An 8,404-nucleotide genomic window follows, 5' to 3' on the forward strand; every position below is an offset into this window, starting at 1 on the left:
CAAGTTGACCAAGCTACACAACTGTCATACATGTGCAGAGGACCTAAGTTGGTCCCATGCAGGCTTTCTGGCTATTGGTCCAGACTCTGTATGCTCCTATGAGCCTGGATTATTTCTGTGGCAGGCCACTTCGTGTCACAGGTTCCTTGTGATGTCCTTGATCCCCTGTCTCATACAGTCCTTCCTCTCTCTCTTCAGCAAGACTTCCTGAGCTTGACCCAATGCTTGACTGTGGGTCTCTGCTTCTGTTCCCATCAGTTACTGGATGAAGGCTCACTGATGACAACTGGGGTAGTCACCAAATCCCCTCACTTCCCATGGACAGGACAGACTGTAGGTCAAAGGTTGTGTGGTTGGGCTGAGTCCCAGTGCCTCCCCTAGAAGTCCTGCCCAGCCTCAGGAGACGGCCAGTTCAGGCTACACATCCAGCATTGCTAGGAGCTGTAGCTGGGTTCATGGTTGTAGATCCCTAGGAGTTTCCCTTCACCAGGTTTCTATCTGACCATGAAATGTGCCCCTTCTACTCTTTCTAGTCCTCTCTTAAGGAAGCTCTTTTAACATCCATGATGAACAAACATTTTTTTAGTAAGGTGACTTACTGGACCACAGACAGACCCCTGTGGAAGGGTAAGGTCACCACGATGGCTGTTTGTTGCATCAGACTCCTGTGTACGGAACAAGCACCTGGAAGGTTTGTGTGAGAAGTCCAATTAAAATCAGCACCTAAGTGATAAATAGATACATAGTGATGAGTAAAATCTTTGGGGGGGGGCATTTTATGGGGTGTCTTGCAATGTTCCAAGGCTGTCACTTGAGTATTCTGGGTCATTTCCTAACCTGTGAGTTGGATGACAGAGTATCTGGCGATCTCCTCTGATCAGGGAATGTGGGTGGGTATGATGCAGAGACCCACCACAGCTGTGAGAAGTCCTCTTCCAGAAAGAGGTAACATTCCAAGGTTGGCAAATAAACCTTTTGATTTTGCCTTGGTATTTAAGAAGATAGGTCTGTTTTTCTCAGCTTCAGATAGACACCGCTGTGCCAAGGTAATCCAAGGATGGTCTTGTCCTATTGTTATGGGAGCTCATCAGAAATGGCTACTCAGACACAGCTTATAGTTAATTGAAAGTCTTAATTCCAGTCCCTGGGGCTGTATGCACTCAAGTGTTTGGGACCAAAGCGTGAGCCCAAGAATTTAGATCACGGGGCCTTTAAAGGCAAAAACCACAACCTCTTATCTCACGCTGCAGCTTCAGGAGGAGCTTTGCACACGCAAGCAGTTTACCAGAAGCTAAGGTAAGTGATTAGCTGGGGCATCTTGAACTCTAGATCCTAGAATAGTGTGTTGGGTAATTTGCCATGAGATTCTCCATCAAAGAGATCAAATTCTGGTCAAACTTGAAATGGCCTCAGTAAGAATACAAGATGGAGGAACCTCTGCGCTGTCTTGCCCTGTTACTGTGTGGGTGAGTGTGTGTGCATGTGTGTGTGTGTGTGTGTGTGTGTGTGTGTATGATTGTGTGTGTATTTATAAAATCGGAAAGAAAATCATTAGTGAGAAATGGTTATTCTATTAAGAATATTTACAAAGTTAAGTATAATTTGAGGACTGCAGTCCCTTGAACTATCAAACATTTTGATAATATTTTGATACTGGTTATACTTTACTGATGAGTGTTTAAAACCATATGGGTGACCAGAACTAATTGTTTTTGTACAGTTAGGGTCAACTGAGGTTCTAGTTCTCAGGGGTCACTTGGGCTTGTGAGGAATCTCGGGTTCCTCTAGACTTTCTTTAACCAGTTGTCTACCAGCATGAGGATAACTGAAGCCTTGCTTGGCCTGGCTGTGGCTTCCCCTGGAAGCACAGAGCAAAGCTTCCCTCTGTGTTGGTCCTTCTCTCTGCACACTGGACACTGGTTAGAACTCAGAGTGTGGTCTCCCTGGCCTCAGTGAGCAAGAGAAAGGGTGACTTTCCACAGATAAAGAACATTCCTAGAGATGGTTCAGTACCTAATTGGTCTTGGAGGATAAGGGGGGAAACATCCTTTCTTTCAGTCCCTCTGACCACATTAGAATAGCCTCCAAGTATGGTTATTAGACACCCAGAAAACCGGGTATTATCAGTCTGCTATTTATAACTACTGGATAGTATTTTAATAGTCAGATATTTCTTTTTTGTTTAGTTTTGAAATTGTATTTTAATTACAACATTTCTCTCTTCTCTTTCCTCCCTCCAAACTCTCCCATATTCCCTTCCCCACTCACATTGAAACTCATGACCTCTTTTTTCATGAATTATTATTACATGTACATATGTATTTTATATGCATTCCCAAGAATAAGCTGTTGAGTCCATACAATGTTACTTCTATGTGTGTTTTCAGAGCTGACCGACCACTTGGCACTGAACGACCAAAGGAGGTATTGGTGGCTATTTATCTTGCTCCCCCTTTCTTTTCTGCCTCCAGCCCAGGGAAAGGAAAGCTTGGTTACAAACACATACTATGAACCCTTTCTTCCTCAGAGAGCTTAAGAAGAGAGGACTCTCTTAACTCCTGCCTCTTTAGCATTAACTCTTCTCCCCTGGCATGCTGTTTTCTGTCTGTCTGTCTGTCTATCTGTCTGTCTTCTCACGACATTATAACTTTTCTAATAAATTTCTTATCTCTAATAATCTGTCCCTGTATTCCCCCTTGAACCTACATCCTAAATCTTTCAAAATGAGAATACATTTAGCCATAAAAATTTTTGTTATATTACAGAATTTTATATCAACTACATAGATTTTGATAGACTTGCCCAAAAGATTCTAGAAAGAACTTATAATTACTTTAAATAGTCAAAAAAAATGAAAAGACATAAAAGTTTTATGTCAAATAAAGTATCTCTAGGCAATATACATTAAAATTATTAAATTATTATTATGTTTTTTTCCTAGGAATATTCTTGACTATGCAAGTTATAAATATGTCAATTTTATTAAGGTTGTGATAGTTACAAAATGATGTACATAATGTTTGTCGTGTAATTTTTTTCCAATATTTTTCAATAACAGGAATCACAAAGGATTCAACACCAATCAATGGTACCATTTAGGATTGGGTAAACTTGTCCTGAATGTGACAGAAAAAAAAGGGCTGTATTGTCAAACAAATCTTACCAATAAAGAATGTCTCACATATAAAGGGTAACTAAATTTTTTTAAATATGCTTTTGTTAAATGCCCTGAAAAATCTTCAATCTGGTCTTTGCTAACCAAGCCCAAGAAGTAAATTTAAAAGATAAATTTATGTAAGCGTGGGGAAAGGTGGCAGTCACAGGACCCTTTGATCCTCCTCCCAGTGTGGCCACCTTGAACAAATCTCCTGTCCCTGCCTTTCTCTGTGATTTTTCTCCTTAATTGGCCTATTGAGGATGGGTGGCTAAGCCGAGCTTGTTAAGGCTTTGACCTTAAAAACTCCAGTAGCAAGCTTAGAAAAAAATCATTAAACAAATATGCAAAGAGCACCCTGGAGGTTCTCTGAGAGGGACGGCGGTGATGTCATGGCTGCGGCACGACCACCCTTGGCTGCTATGCCCAGGAGCATGACAGACATAAACAGCACCTCCACACTAAAACCCACGTCACCCAAGCCACATGAAATGCAGGCGGCTGTGAGCCAACCTAGCGTCTGCACTACACCCTTGCAGTCACCACGGATCATTTCGGCATTTGCCTTTGCTGATGCGGAAGGTGACTGAGGAGAGAGAAGGCCTTATGTCTACCACCCTCCCCTGTGATGAAACTCATCCGAAGGCTTGGGATCTTGGCTCTGACTACATCCCAGGGTTCACATATTCGGAGCTTCTGGTAACTGACGAAGGTAGCGCCTTGCTCTTACTCCCGTATCTTAGCCGAGTCAGCAGAGCTACTGATGCACGTTCTGTAAAGGATCGAGGGGCTGGGCAGCCAGCCCCTAGATGTGTGTGACCCACAGAAAGGGATAGAGGGTCCTGGATCGTTTAACACGTTGGGAATACGTCGGGCCTGATTCTGCCCTTTACTCCCCGTAAGGCCTCAGGGAAAATCCGAGTCCTTCCAAAACGCAGTTTCTCCACTTGTCACAGTTAATGTAGGGTCAGGAAATCATTAAATCAAGCAATGTGCGTGAATGCCTTAATGGCCACCCCGCGACCTGTGTTCAGGCGGCCAACCATGGGTCGGGCGTTTGGGAAGAAGTGGGGCAGTTGGAAGGGACCTTTACCACGGCACTGGGGTGGTGTAGCTCCAAGGATGGTGTAGCTCCTCCAGACTGGTCAAGGTGGCACCAGTAACACACCTCTCAGCTTAGAGAAGCTACTGAGGGGAGACTGTGAATCTCTTATATAACAGAAACTGCATGTCCCAGGCAGGAAGAGGCTGTGCGACGACCCACGGTCCCATTCTTCCTCGGGCCTCTCGGCAGCATTTACTTAGTCCAGCCGTAGAACCTGGAAAATGAAAGATTCCCCCACCCTGGCTCAAACCAGGAAGAGGAAGGCTGAAAGGGCAAACCTCACACTATAAATATGGACTTTTGCGGGCAGTGCGTAATATTAAAGAAACAAGCTCAGTTTACTAGACAGGGGTTGTGCGGCGTTTTCCTCCAGAGTTAAATCCTTCCGTCTCAGAAGGAGACATCTTCTTTCAGAGACACAGGATGTGAAAAGGGAGGTAACAGCAAAGTGTTCTCAGCGGAGGTGAACACTGTATCCTACAGAGGAGCTGCTTAGGGGAGAAAGGAAGCAACACAAAATAGCTTTGGGAAGTCCCTGAAACTGATCAGATTTTCTAGGCTGCTCCTTCACCAAGCATAAATAAGTAGTAAGGGCTGAGGGTCACTCACTCAATCGGCTTACAAGCAGCTGGAGAAAGTACAGCCCAGCCGAGCTGCCTGCAGCCTTGCAGTGTCCCCCATGCTTCCAGCTTGCAGGGTGGGTTTTCAGAGATGCAGCTGTCTGAGTCATTTCTGCTCCCATATGCAACCCTCACAGTGAGGAACCTTTTGGTTCCCCAATTTAGGTTTTGTTTGTATCCATATTTTGGTCTGTGATTGGCTCCCTGTCTGGGGTGAGTAGACATCTGTTCATGTCTCACAAGGAATAGGGCCACACAACAGTGCCTAAGACTGTGTTATTATAGAATAGGTACCCAAGACACTTTTTAATTGTTTAACCAGTTACTCTGTGAATCAGATTCTGGTTTCTTTATGTATTTCTTATCTTTTCCAGAATATATATGACAGACAATTATATTTAGAAGTTAAACCATTCCATAATTTAAGTCTAAGTCTTAATCTGAAAGTAAATTCTGTTTTAGTTTGTCTTCTATTGGTATCAGAAAGCCTGAGGCTGGGTAATTTACGCAGAAATGAAAAGTATTTATCATAGTTCTGTACTCTGGTAGGCTCAAGGTCATGGGACCATACCTGCTTAGGAGCTTCTTAATCATAGGGACTATCAGAAAAAATATATATACATATATGCATACTATTGCTGTGGAACAATGTTATTGTACCCTGTAAAGATTTGTCACTTGCGCTGCTTTAATAAAATGATGATTGGCCAGTAGCCAGGCAAGAAGTATAGGCGGGGTGACCAGAACAGGAGAATTCTGGGAAGAGGAAAGGCTTAGTCTGCATTCATCACCCAGAGGAAGCAAGATGAGAATGCCTCTCTGATAAAAGGTGTAACATGAGGGTCAGCTTGTTGGGGTTTCTGTCCCACCAGGTACCCCACAGCCTGCAAGTCCCAAAGAAAATAACACAGTGTCTACATTAGGTTATAAACTGATTGGCCCATTAGCTCAGTCTTCTTATTAACTAATTCTTACATCTTATGGTAACCCATAATTCTTGTCTATGTTAGCCATGTGGCTCAGTACTTTTTCCAGCAGGGCAGGTTACATCTTGGTTCTCTGTGGTCTGGGCAGGAATGGTGGAATGGGCTTCCTCCTTCCTAGCCTTCTCCTGTTCTCATTGCCCTGCCTCTACTTCCTGTCTGGTTGACCCATCTATACTTCCTGCCTGGCCAATCAGCGTTTTATTAAAATACATGATTGACAGAATACAGATAATTCTCCTGCACCAAAAAGGTGCCGAGTCACATGGCTAACACAGACAAGAATTATGAGTTAATGTAAGTTATAAGAGTTATTAATAATCCTGAGCTAATAGGCCAATCCGTTTATAACTAATGTAAGCTTCTGTGTGTTTCTTTGGGACTAAAGGGCTGCAAGACCTGGCAGAACATAAACCTCTGTCAACATCCTATGATATAGATGTATGTATGCATGCATATATGTGTGTGTGTATGTATATATGTGTGCATATTTTGTGTGGTTGTGTATGTATGCTGTGTTGATGAGTGTGTGCATGTATGTGTGTGAACATATGTGTATCTGGCATGATATGGTGAACTAGAAGAAGCCTGTGAAAGAGTTCACCATTAGAACAAAACCACTCTCTCTATCACCTGTTGTCCTAGATTCATTCTGTTGTCTGACAAAGCATCATGACCAAAAGCAACATGGAGAGGAAAGGGCTTATGTGGCTCTGATATCCGTGTCACAACCCATTACTGATGGAAGCTGGGGAAAGAACTCAGGAGAAAGAACCTGGAGGCAGGAACCAGGGAGGACCACTGCTGGCTGTCCCTCTCTCCAGATAATTCACAGGTTTTCTATACAGCCCAGGACCACCTGCCCAGGGAATGCTGCTACCCACAGTGGGTACTCCTGTATCAATTGACAGTTAAGATAATCCCCAGATATGCCCACAGGCCAATCTAATATAATCAATTCCTCAGTCAAAGCTTTCCTCTCTGATGATTCTCGAGTGTGTCAAATTGACAAAGCTAACTGGGACATACATTAATCTACCAACAAATGAATTCATTCTTGAAGACAGAACTCAGAAAGGCCTGGCCTGAGAATACAATCGGTGGTCAACTCTAGAGACTGAGTGCCTGGCACATGAATTTGGGGAACAAAAATTCAAATCACAGCAAGATTCACAGCAGAAAACAGAGTCTGGAAAAAAAACTGTCTGGAACAAGAGAGCAAAGCTTGTAGACGGGGTTGTTCAAGGAGGTAGAGAAAGAATTCCCTTCCTCCTCCAACACACACAAACCCCACATACACACCACACACACAATAAACACACCACATAAATACACACACCACACTACACACACACTACACATACCACATACATACACCATACATATATACCACACACACCACACACATACCCCACACACATACACACCACACACATACTATACACACACACCATACATTACAGACACATACACACAAACCATGCATATACCACACACACACATCCCCACACACACCACACGCCTAGCAATGCTGACAAGACCTGGCATGTTTTCTGCCTCTTGAGCCACAATACGCAAGGATGAAGAACCTTCATAGTCCCAAACATCTGACTAAGTGGCTGGAATCCAACCCGTGCAGCTCTTTCCTCTCCCTTGGTGAGAATGTGAAGGGGCTGCTGCCAGCTTTCAGGTCTACACTGGGGGGGATTTCACACGAAAACAACCCAGGTAGTGTTTGTGCTGAAGCAAACTCACTGTCTAAGAGGATAAACTGGGGATGGGGATGGGAGTTGGGGTGCGAGCAGCAGCCAACTTTATATTACATGGTGCATCAGGGACTTGACCCAGCGAAAAATCCAAAGAAAGAAAGCAATATTCGCTTTGAGATGTATTTAATTCTGCATGAATGTTAGGCTATGATTTTAAATGTTCTTAAAAATTATATTACATAGAATGTAGCTTTGGATGGAGAGTACTGAGACTTGGGAAGAGAAACCTAGCTCGTCACGCCTTTCTACCACTAGAGCTGAAAATCTGCAACTATGGGGAAGACTCACCCAAACATTAGGGAGATAAAAATAAACGTTAGCTCTTACCATCTATTATGTCAGATACCAGGATCTTATCCATGAACTTCCGCAAATAAATATCAATGGGATTGCAACTCCAACTCCTTCAGGCTTTGTACATTTAAAAGGCTATTATTTTATGTGCAAGTGTGTGTATCTGTGTGCATCACGTGCTTATAGGAGCATCCAGAGCCAGAGAGAGGCAGAGGATCCCCTGGAGCAAGAGCCAGAAGATTGTGAGCCACCATGTGGAAGCTGGGAAATGAACTCAGGTCCTCTGCAAGGCCGTTAATGTTCTGAACCTCTGAGTTTCCCTCCAGGCCCTTAAAGATGTTTTTTAAATGCCCAACAGCACAATGCCTATCATACCTAGGTTATCAAGGCTCTTCCCTGCTCCACTATTTTTAAATCATTTCCAACACTGTGGCCTGGAATTCTCGTGAAGGCACAAGGAGGAAACAGAAGATAAGTAC

Source organism: Myodes glareolus, chromosome 3 (genome assembly GCF_982192425.1).
Source record: "Myodes glareolus chromosome 3, mMyoGla1.1, whole genome shotgun sequence".
NCBI lineage: Eukaryota > Metazoa > Chordata > Mammalia > Rodentia > Cricetidae > Myodes > Myodes glareolus.